Consider the following 12,787-nt stretch of genomic DNA (forward strand, 5'->3'; position numbering starts at 1 on the left):
ATTAATATATATCATCATAATATTAAAACGAAACAAGGTGTGTCTGCCTCATCAAACTTCATCTTTTGTTTTACCTGTCCTTAACTCATTTATACCCTTTTCTACTAGTGAATATATACTACCTTTTAATAATCTAAGACTATAAAAGAAACTAATAATTTTCTTTATCCGTACCTAAAATGTATTTTGATGTAAGGTATGATCTTTCACACATGAATAAAAAAAGTTTACATATATGGGTTAAGTTTCTAATTTTATCGAAACATTCACATAATGTTATATCTTTGTTTGTGAATTTGGTGTAGGTTGCAAGTGAAAGATGGGGGAGAGGATGGTACTAGGTAGACACTGGTGTTACATTTGTTCTCAAATGGGGAATCCAACAATGGAGCTTGAGATCAAATGTCCGTTTTGTGAATCTAGATTCGTTCAAGAAATAACCAACATTTGACCTTACTCCGACAAACAGTGGCGAAAATGATTCAGGATCGGTGAACATTTTTTTCCTTTAAAAGAGTCGTATTAATGAAGTTGTGAGAACTGATTTAGTCACTTTCGTTTAATTTTCAAGATTGTTGACAGATAGATTACTGCTCAGCTGATACAACTGGTTTCGAATCTCATTTGACATTGGCATAATCTATGTTGTTTGTCGATTTTTCCCCATGTTTATCATGATATATGTTCCAATTACAATGGTCAGAATGATTCCGCTGATCCAAAATTTCAAGAATGCATTGGCAACTTGTCAGAAATGTAAAACATAGAAGAGGTTGAAATGCATTTAATGGCAACTTGTCTCCTCCATGGGAGTTGTAGGTTTTTGGATTTATTTTTTTGGATCCTAGCCCGCTTTTGGTTCAAGGGTGATTGAAGAGCAAGTAGCCATGAACATGTTGAGTTGATGTTAAAGATTACATTCATAATAATATATATACTTATATATATTAATATGGTTATATAGAATGAAAGCCTTCTCCTTTTCTTCTTTCCTTTGTGTTTAGTGTTTAATGACAAAGGAATCCCCATGTCCTTCATTCCAGCAAGGAAACAAATGCCAGATTCGAAGCTAGTTTAGCATTATTGTTGAAAAAGATGTTCGAGAAATATGTATTAATTCCATCAAAAGAAATATATCGAAAATAATAAAAGTTAAGAAATAACTGTTTTGAAGTTCAGGGCACAAAAATTGTCTGCAAATCGAAGATGAAGATGAAGGTAATCGTCCGGGAAGTTGTGGTGGATTACATTTTCTTAATCCTTCATTTGGAAGGCGTAAAAAAATGAAGAAGCTGCTTATAAAACGGGCGGGCTTGGAAGGCGGAAAGCATACCTTTCTCGGTCTTTTTGGCTAAGATCAAGTGTAGTATCTGTTCTTATCAGTTTAATATCTGATACGTGGGTCATCGGCCCACATGATATTAAATTTATTTTTTGAGGGGGAGGGGCCACAACAATAGCTTGCTATTGGGTCTCTCGCACGTCGCTCAAGCGTCGCACTAAAGCTCGAGCCTGGCGCACCCCACTCAATTGCAGCTCAAGTGTTTAACCTTCCTCTCCCTTGGACTAAAAGGGGCTGAAACTTTCCAAATTAATCAATTACAAAATGCTTGTAAAATCAATAGGGATGAAACAGTTTCTTTGTAATATTCATCTGAGGCTCTCCGATCCATTGTAAAGGTGCAGAAGCAAAGCCTACACAGCTTGATCAGTTGTGTTGTTATGGTATCAATCTTTGAGGATGAATTATAATCGGTATGTAAAAGGTTCGGATTTTAAGTCCCATAATGATTGATCCATATAACCCAAGCTTCGCTTTGCATTCCATAATGTGCATGGTATAAGTATGTTCCGGGCTTTTGAAATGCACAAAATTTGAACTGTCAGTGTATAACTATGTACAGAAAAAACCACGCAAGAGCTTTTTGACTTGCTGAAAACTTACTCTGTCGACGACAAACCGATATGCAGAAGTGGTTCCAGGCAAAACTGGAGTCTGAGTAACTCCTTCAGGGTCCAAATTACTACAAAAACGCTCTTATGGTGCTCTATTAACTGAGATAACAAAAAAATGAAGGGAACGTTTTCATAATATTATTTTATTTCTCACACAATTTCTTTCGAAGATTACAACATAACAGAGATAGAAAAGGCAAGAAACATGAACCTGAAAATGTTACAGAGTGAACAAAAACAGAACTATATAAACACAAAAGACATAAGCGCTGGGCTTTTTATTCTGCTACAGCAACAACCATATTGTTCCAATCCAGAAGAGGCGGGTCCCTCCAACTATGAATTCTGTTGTAAACTTTCTTATGCTTCTTTTTTACCGTCCTTAACAGCAAATCCGTCAGTTTAACCGCCACCGTTCATGGCAACGAGAATGGTATTCATCATCGCTTTTTCATCAAGATTTTGCGCATTCTTCCCATCGCCGTTTTTTTCAATTGCTTCAATAAAGAGCATGAACTCCTGAACCAACTTTTGATTGGCGGCTTCATTGGCAGCCATGTCCTGTTTCTTTCTCTTGAGCATTTCACACTCCTTAACCTTCTCCTGAAACTCTAGCTGAGCTGCACTTAAGAACTCCTTCATCCGCCTATTCTCCTCTCTTTTACTTTCCAATTCAGCTTCCAGAGCCCAAACAATAATTACATCTTGGAGATCCTGTTTTACTCAAAACCAAATATATACAATATACAAATTAACAGAATCTAAGGCCAAACTGTTGTTAAATGAATAGAACCGAAAAAGGCAAATTGAAATAGCAGAAATATAAATCTAACCATGGGAGCAGTGCGCAAAGATTCGGGAATGGAAGACGGGAAAGCTGAAAGAATCGTGTTGTGAGAGGGTGATCTGGTTTTGATGTGTATATATAGGTTAGGAAGGATGCAAAGAAAATATTGACCGTATTTTCTGATTATAATAAGGGAAACGTTTCATTTTAAGTTTCCTAAAGGGATCACGTGATGAAAAACTTTTAGGATAAACTATACCTCATGTCCTTCAATTATTTGTTTAGTAACAAACAAGTTATTTTTACAAACATTACAATTTAGTCATTCAATTGAAATATTATTACAAATAGATCATTGACTGTTAAATATTAGACAGAATAGTGATGTTGCATGATATAGTAATAGTTCTAATATTAAAAACTTATATATTCTATCATTTTAGTCCTAATTCAAAATAAGTCAAAAAATTTAACCTTTCATATTTAAGAATTCTAATAATTTAGTCTTTGTTCTTCTAAATTACTTATTATTTTCTCAAAAATGTTGTATTACGTTTCTGATATGGTAACAAGGGTAAACTACACATTTAGTACTTAAACTATTATTTTTGTTCTGTTTTGGTACCTAAAATTTATTTTTTTCAAAATCATATGAATATTTAGTTTAGGTTTCATTCTGGTACCTATTGTTAAAAACTTAACGAAACTACTGTGTGTGGTATTTTTTATAGGTAAATTACATCATTAATCACTCAACTACTCAACTTTCAAATTGATCATGTTTTAATGATTCTAATTTGTTCTATTAATAATTTTGTGACATGACATTTTTGTTATTATTTTATTAATATATAGTTAAAATAAAAAATAAATTTGAATGTTAGAATGATTAAATAAGGAGTAATTTGAAAGCTAAGTAACTAAATTAAAAAAATAAACTTTAGTGACCAAAATAGGAGGGAGAAGATAGTTAAGTGATGAATGATGTAATTTATATATAAAAAGTGCTACGTACAACAACTCTGTTAAGTTTTTAATGGCGACATACCCGAAACAAAATAAAAAGTAAACATTAGGTGTGATTAAAAAAAGAAGTTTAAGTATGAAAAGAGACAAAAGTAATAGTTTGAGTAATAAACATGTAATATACCCTAATAACAATAACTTATAATTGTTTTACGACATAGTACATTTATTCAGTTGTTATTATAATAAAAATTTTATACATGATGATTGAAGAATTAAGTTTATTAAATTATCTTAAATTATAACAAAATTGATAAAAATGTGTGAAGTTTTAGAGAGTAAAACTATTATTATATCAAGTCACACTATATATCAATTTTAATTTTAATGGTCAACAATCTATTTGTAAGATATTTTAATTCAATGATTAAATTGTATATATCTTAAAACTCTGTTTATTGCTTAACATATAATTAAGCGACATAGAATATATTTTATTTAAAAGCCTACAGAAAACTATAAAATTAATAATTATAATTAGTAAAAAAACATATGTATAAATGAAATAATTCAAATATTTGAAATTAATTTTTTTAAAAATATTTATAATTTTTGAATTATTTCATTTCGCTTTATTACTTTATTTTTTTATAATGTCCTATATTTTTAGTGGTTCCACATCACTTTAAATGGTAAAGATCATTGGTGAGGATTATAAGTGATTACAAATTGTAATTTAGGTATTTAGTTTAAAATACATATAATTATATATTTGATTTAGTTAAAAAATAATTTAAATGTCTGACTTTAAAAAACAAAAACAAAGAAACATTAGAGCATCAGCGTCAATCAAACATGCTGCAAACACAGCTGGTGTTTGTTAAAAAATATTACACTTCATTAGGGTATTTTTCTTGGAGCATCCAACTTCAGGAATGATGGCGACTTTCCAAACACAAATCCCAAAGCCAGGATGTGAAACTCTCCTTATGTAATTCAGCATCGAGTCACACCCAGCTGTGGCCCTGTAAACAAACACATCAGATCAATCCCATCCCATGTTTGTCAAGAATCTTTTATCGACTGTAGTGAAGATCCATGTGGCTACAGTCATCTGGATTGAATGTTTAATTGTTGTCCACGTTGGCATCAAAATAAGACAAGTGATAGACATTCCAAACAAAGTATCGAAGAGCGACAAACAGTACTTCAAAGCTCCAGTCTGTCAAATGTTTGAAGTAAACACTTCATAAGCAGCTCATCAAGAAAAACAGTCTCCCTACTGAGACCTTCTTTTGCCGATTCATTTGCTTCACTAAAACATCAATTCCATCACATCAACTCCATGCATTCCATGGACGAGCAGCAAGAAATAGCAAAAAGAGAGTCTGACCCAACACTTTCAAATTTATAAACTGGGTCCTAAATCTAATATGGACATCATAAATTGAAGCCATGTGAAATTGTTACGTACGCTTAGTTATGAAAACAAGTGTGATTGTGGCTGTGGGAATGATATGAGTAAGAGTTTTGGTTCAGAGGCTTTGACTTTTCGGGCAAATAGAAAATATTTTTCTAGGAATTTTTTTATTTTGGAAAATTATTGTTCTGGCACTTGTATGCCTATCAAAGCTTGAATTCGTTCAAGAACAAGTTGTAATTATTACCTATTATGGTAGTCTTGAACTTCGGAGGGAATGGCGTGAGTAAAATTTAGGGTTAGGTTTTTTATGCTTTTTAGTATACTTTCTTGTAAAAAAATTAAGATTACAAACAAATTAATAAACTTTATCAATGCGAAGGATTAAATTGATAATTAAAGAGAGATTGACTAAATTATAATTAAACTATAATAATGACATAATTTACCTTAATAATAAATTATTGTCCCAACTATGGTTTGGGTTTTTTGGGAAGGGCGCGAATAAGGCTGTTGGTGGTGCTCACGTCAGTTGAGACAATATTTGTAGGTCTAAGCTTGAGGGGGTTAAGCTTAAGTGACATTGCTGATTGGAAATTTGGAATAATGCAAGCATAATACAACATGTGTAGACTATGAATTTATATGGGACCGTGGTGGAAGAAACTCCGACTGCTAATTCTCGGTCGACTAACAGTCGTCGTAGTCGAGCGAGATTTCCTCGCTGTCACGCGTGGGCGCGTTCGATAGGAGCACGACCTTTGACTTGGGAGCCACACTCCAAAAATAAAATGCACCTACCCAACTGGGGCCAGACTACAAAAACCCAATAAACACTCATGAGTGATGTTATATAAAATATTTAGGAAAAAAAGGTACATGATACAAGTAAGCATGTGAAGAAAACGGCAAAATCAACCAACTAGAAAGGTGGAAAAATTTATCTAAATAGTGGTCGCCGAAGACTATTTGTCCAAATAGGAATTCTTTTTACAGTATTTTAGAGAAGATGTTGAAATTATACGACGTCTTTAATAAAAATGTTACAATTACAAGGTGTTTTTTTACATTTCTTTTATATGAAAAAGCCGTATCTTCCAACTATCTTTTAAAAATATATTATGTTGTCTAATCAACTCCCAAAAATGTTATAGATTATTCTCTAATTAAGAAAATAAAAAAAATGGCAACAAACTTGAATTTTTTTCCCATTACCCTACCTGAGCATTTTTTGCCAAAGAAAACAGAATCCGTGGGTCCAGCCTTAAATATCATAATAATATATAAAATATTCATAAGAAAAAGCACATGATCTAATAAGGTGTGTAAAGAAAACAAAATGCATGGGTCCAACTTTCAGTTTCACCATTAGTCATGACTCATCAACTGATAGTATCCAATAAATTATTGTATTAACCTTTAACTCTCAGCTTGGCTCTCAACACAGAAGCAACAAACCTTCTATTTAGCTTCCCCAAGCTCTGTCTCTTTCTATTGTTGTTAATAAATTTAATTTTTAATATTTATATTTTTATATCAATTTATTTTTTAAAAAAATTAATTTAATCTAAACCATTAATAATCCAATTTGATATCAATATTTTTATTATTTACAACATAATTTCTGATATGATCTGAAACTTTCTTAACCTATTCTTTAAATATATACTCATTTAACAATCACGTGTAATATATTAGCCTATCTTTTATAATCAAGCTATATTCCTTGGTCAATTTTAAATTTGGAATCATCTCACTACCATAACATGCCCTACAGTGTAACAAAAAATAAAATGCCATACAGTATGGCAGCGACATGCCGACATTAAAGCAAGTATTAATATCGGAACAAGTTGGGTATTTTGATTTCTATGGAAGGCCAAATTTCAGAAACAATTTTCATGATGGAGTTGAAGTCGCTTCAGAATCCGAGCAAGGTTTTAGAGAATTCAAGTTTTAATATGGTATATATAAGATGAAAATAACAAGCTTGGATTTCATTAAACTGACACGATTGTAAAAGATGAAAAAACAAGACATTATTGAAAACATAAAACATAAGCCGTTGGCTTTTCATTCCATGAGAGCAGTTGTAAAATTTATGTTCATGCATCAGCGGCAAATCCTCCACCGTTCATCATAGAGAGAATAGTATTCTTCATTGCCCTCTCATCAAAATTCTGGGCCGTCACCATATCGTTTTTGTCTATAGCTTCAATGAAGTCCATGAAATAAGCAACCATGTTTTCCTTGGCGGCTTGCTCAGCAAGCATGCTCTGCTTCCTCCTCCTAAGCATTTGACGCTCCTTAGATTTCTGTCGAAGCGCCACTAGACCAGCCCTCAGCAGCTTTTTCATCCGTCTTTTCTGCTTTCTCTTCCTTTCCACCACAGCTTCCATAGACATCTCGGGGACCCTGTTTGATCCAAAAATAAAAGAGGAAGAAGATATAGTAAGAATTTAATGCCTGGTAGGTGAATGCAAAACAAGTAATGAAAGTGAGCTCCCAGAGATATAAATCTAATCGTAGGAGAAAGAGCCCAAGATTTGGGGGAAAGGAACATACCGTTAGCTGAGAGAGAGTTGAAACCAATTCTTGAGTGAGTTTGGCCTTACGAGAGATTATGATATATAGAAGTGAGTAGTCCGTACTACAAAGTGCAAATGACGGGTGCCAATTCCAACGCGCTTTCTATTTCGGCAGTTCTATGCTTAATGACAAAGTTACCCTAATTTTGTGCAAATGTCTATTTTGCCCCTTACTCTTTTAGGGTATTTTAGTCTTTAACTTTTAATTTAAATAACTTTTGTCAGATGAAAATTGTTAATTAACTAACGATCAACATATATTGTTAACGTAATATTTACACGTGTAGAATTATTGATGTGACACATATCACGCCATCAATTGAATACATATAAAAAATATAAAAACACCAAAATAATGACGTAATATATATCACATCAACAATTGAATTCATATAAAAAATTCACATGAACAACATGTGTTGACCATTAGTAAATTAATGATTTTCATCAAATAATGATTGTTTTAATAAAAAAATTAAAATGTTTAGAACTAAAATGAAGAATAATAGACAAAATAACTTGTATAAACGTCGGAGTAGTTGCATTATTATACCTAAAGTTTATATATAAAACTCATAAGTGATTGAGGACATGACATACATTTAACTCAAAATCTATATTTTGATTTTGATTTACAGTAGAGATTTATTTTTTTTAAAAAAAAATTAAATTTTAAAAATCAAATTTAAATTTAAAACGAAAAAATATATATAGACTCAAAATTAACAATATAATTAATATATTAATTAATTGTAAAAATATAAATGCGTTTTACATTAAATTATTGAACTCAAACAATGTTCGGTAAAATAACTAATGAATCTAAAAATTATCCTCCAAAAGATTGTTTCTTGAAAGAAAAAAGAGAGGAGACCGCTGCTTTTGTTTCCCCCTAAAACTCATTCCATGATGTTCTTCTCAACATCTTGTTTGTTTTAATCATGTTTTTAATGACATATCGGTTTCTTAATGTTTTTCTTTCTATTGTCCCTTACGGTGTGGAAGTTTGTAAGGGTTTTCTTTATTAAGGTAAACTATACTATTCATCAATTTTGTTTAAGTTTTATATACTTTTCATTAATAAATTTAAAAACATAATATTTGGTCACTTTCATTTTTATTTAATTAAGATATCACAATAAATTGATAAAATTAAAATGGATAAACTACACAAATGATCACTAATGTTACTAATGTTTGAGTAAGTTTTCATTTTCCCAAATAAAGTTTTAAAAGTAACAAATTTATATCTAATTTATTCCAAAAGCATTCTAATTTTTTGTTTATCATTCGAAATATTTGATTGCTTCATGTCCAAAACAAGTTAATTTCTAAGTTTTATTTTTAAAATTTTAAAACTATATATATAAAATTTGGAGAAAATTTTGGAAAAATTAGAAAGCTTTTGTGATAAATTAGATATAAAATCATTGTTCAAGAACCTATTTGATGTTTTAGTGACCAATTTATTAATTTTGAAACTTTAGTGGGAAAAACAAATACTTATTCAAATATTAGTGACCATTTGTGTAGTTTATCCATTTTAATTTTATAAATTTATTGTGTAATGTCAACAATATGTTAAAGGTCTAATAACAACTAACCCTCAGTGAACACACCTTAATTAAATAAAAAAGAAAATAAATAAATATTATATTTTTTGAATTCGATGAGAAAACGTGTATAGACTTAAACGAATGTGATTAATCATGTAATTTACTCTTTTTGCTGTTATTGTATTCTGCTTCTTAGCGTTCTTAACACTGAGCAGTTCATGTTTAATGTTGTTTATATTATCACGTTTACTTCTAACATTCTAGAATTTTATAGTTTCTTAGGTTCAAGGATGAATTAGTCTTCTTGAAAATTCAAATTTTGTTGTAATTTAAATTTATTATTATTATTTTATATTGATAATTTATTTTTACTTTTCAAAATTTTTATAGATTTAATTCCTTTAAAATTTTATAAATTCTCAGCCTAACATAAAACCTTACCTCCGTCCCTATTTAGATGTGCATCATTCTTCTTGTTCTTCTCATCCAATTTCTAATTGATTCATGCATAGGCTGCAGTATAATCTTTTGTTTTAATTCTAAAAGTACCTGTGTTCGGTGGTGGATACTTGACATTATTTGCCTGAGGGACCATTTTAAAATATCTAGATTTATGGGGAGGCCAACGGTGAATTATATATATTTTGAGGGGTAAAAGATAATTTTACATTGTCTCAACTTAAAATTGTTTAAATTTTAAATATTTTTGGGTCATAACCCCACTACCTCTTAAAGATACCGTCATTGCATGTGTTATTGTTATGATTTTCAAACTTATAATTTTCCTTATCCGTACCTAAATGTATTTTCAAACAAGGTATTGATCTTTCACACATGAATAATTTTTTTTTACATATATGAGTTAAATTCTTACATTCATCAAAACATTCGCACAATAAAGCTTGAGATCAAATGTCCATTTTGTGAATATAGATTCGCTGAAAAAATCACCAGTATTAGACTTTAATCCCACAACTATGGTGGAAATGATTCAGGATAAGTGATCAATGTTTCCCTTCGAGGTCCAATCTTGCTCCGTTTGGTTGGTGGTCTAGGCTCTTTCCAGTTGCGACTAACGGGTGGGCACAAACCAACGATGCAAATAAACCTATTGCCTACGGGTGATGAACTCACAAGAGAGTTTTGAATCCTTAGATTGGAAAAGTGTTTGGAAGAGGGCATTTGAATACTTCAAGACATGCAAACAAAACGGTTTCGATTGAGACGGTTGAATGATCTTATTCGATACGTTCAACGAGGAGGCCTTGATAGTTCAAGGCTCATTCGGTTTCAACAATGAACAGCCATGTCTTTTATGATTACCTAATGGAAGCTGGTTGGGAACTTCTGTTACAGTATTTGTTGGACAAGGATCCGAACCACCATGGAAGCCCACCAGCAAAGAAAGAAACAATGACAATGATGTCGAATGTTACCATTGATGACAGCGTACATTGTTGCGCGTGTTTGGAAGATATTGAAATCGGGAGTCAAGCTAAAGAGATGCCATGTAAACATATGCATTACTCCATAGTTGGAGCTTCATAGCTCTTGCCCCTTTTGCCGGTTCCGCCTGCCTTGGGACAATGAAAAGATTGAGGGGAATGTCTCCGGAAACAGTGGCAGGGCGGGAAACCGAGGGTTTAATAACTTTGTCGGGTTCTTCTCAAACTGGTTCTTGTTCAACTGCTTCATTGGAAACCATGCCTGCAAGCTCAAGTGCAGCTCAGACAGATGGTAATTGATTTAATAAAACTTGAGATGATTTTATTAAGAGAAAATCGCCTCAGTGACCAAAAAAAAGTTATAATATACGATTTTAACCAACTTTTTTTGGATTTGCCAAAATGACCAACAAAATCGCAACGCGAAATAAAAATCGCAACGCGATCCCCAGAATCGCAAATCAGTTTCCAAAATCGCAACGCGATTCTTGAAAATCGCAATGCGATAGTACAAATTCGCATTGCGATTTTCCAAAATCGCAACGCGAATATGAAAATCGAAACGCGAACACATAAATCGCAACGCGTATCCGTAAATCGCAACGTGTATCCGTATATCGCAACGCGTATCCGTAAATCGCAACGATAATACATAAAATCGCAACGCGTATCCGTAAATCGCAACGCGATATTTAAAGCGCCATTATAATCGCTACGCGTATTTTATTTTCAAATTACAAAAACCAATATTAAGACAAAATCCCGTAATCGCAACTCATAACCTAAAACCTAAAATCACAACTCAGTCCCATCTCCATCTCTCAATCTCTACGGCGAAGAAATCCGTCCCCATCTCCGAAGATTTCCGTCCCCATCTCCGGCGAAATCTCTCACAACCATTCACGGTCAGAAATCCCTCACAATATTCAGAAATGGAAAATCAACCTCCGAGGGTTAGTTTTTTAATTATTTTTTTTTTGAAATGTTTGCATTATTGTAGGTTTTTCATATTGAAACTGATGATAAGTTTACTGGTCATTTCAATAATAGATTAACCATTTCACTTAGATTTCATTTCGCGTTACGATTCTGTCGTTGCGATTTTCATTTCGCGTTGCTATTCTCTCGTTGCGATTTTCAAGTTAGTATTTGTCTTTGTCTTTGTTCTGTCTTTTGGTTGAAGTAATGCAATCCATTCAAGTTTCAATTTGCAGAAGAGTCGCAACGAGATAAATGAAAATCGCAACGAGAGAATGACTGTCGCAACGAGAGAAATGAAAATCGCAACGAGAGAATCGCAACGCGAAATGAAAATCGCAACGAGAGAATCGCAACGCGAAATGAAAATCGCAACGAGAGAATCGCAACGCGAAACCAAAATCGCATTGCGATTTTCATTTCGCGTTGCGATTCTCTCGTTGCGATTTTCATTTCGCGTTGCGATTCTCTAGTTGCGATTTTCATTTCGCGTTGCGATTTTCATTTCAATCAAAAGACAAAACAGTGTTGCAAATTTTAGTTTCAAGAATAAACTACTACTTTTTATGTTTATTGTTTTTGGTATATCTTCACAGTGTAGTTTTTGGTATATCTAACTTGGTATGTTTATTGTTTTTGTAGAAATTTTTTTCGGCTCAATTGACCTTGAGAAATAAAGTCAGCCTGGCCACTACAATTGCTTCAAAGCTTTCACCTGCTCAAAGACAATTGTTTGAGGAAACCTGCTTCGGGCCATGGTTGAGAGTACAGCATCCGGGTGGAGATGCTAATTTGACCCATTTGTGGCTTCAGACCATGACATCAAATCTACCCGACAGTATACAACGTGGTGAGGAAGAGATATGGTTTCATTTTCCACCAGCGTATACTTGTTTTGGGCGGAAGGAGTTCTGCTTAATCACTGGTCTACGATTCGGACACGATGATGTAGGCCGGTACACTCGTCATATCGCCCGCCCATCATGGTTATCCCGGGTTTTTCCGGATGAGTCAATGGAGAAGCCGAACCTACATGTCGACGACCTGAAGAAATTGTTTAATAAGAAAGCTGGTTTCACTCGGATGGATGA

The 12,787-nt window shown here is 32.7% G+C and overlaps 1 non-coding gene and 1 pseudogene across 1 annotated transcript; both read left to right on the top strand.

The window, feature by feature from the left end:
• The first annotated feature begins 319 nt into the window (after positions 1 to 319).
• On the top strand, positions 320 to 11,014 carry LOC120117939 (annotated as a pseudogene).
• Positions 1,330 to 1,526, top strand: LOC120117949. Its single transcript, XR_005515706.1, has one exon. It is a non-coding gene; the product is annotated as a U2 spliceosomal RNA (small nuclear RNA).
• Positions 11,015 to 12,787: the final 1,773 nt, after the last annotated feature.

This window comes from Hibiscus syriacus, unplaced genomic scaffold (genome assembly GCF_006381635.1).
Source record: "Hibiscus syriacus cultivar Baekdansim isolate YM2019G1 unplaced genomic scaffold, ASM638163v2 tig00110324_pilon, whole genome shotgun sequence".
NCBI classification, from domain to species: domain Eukaryota; kingdom Viridiplantae; phylum Streptophyta; class Magnoliopsida; order Malvales; family Malvaceae; genus Hibiscus; species Hibiscus syriacus.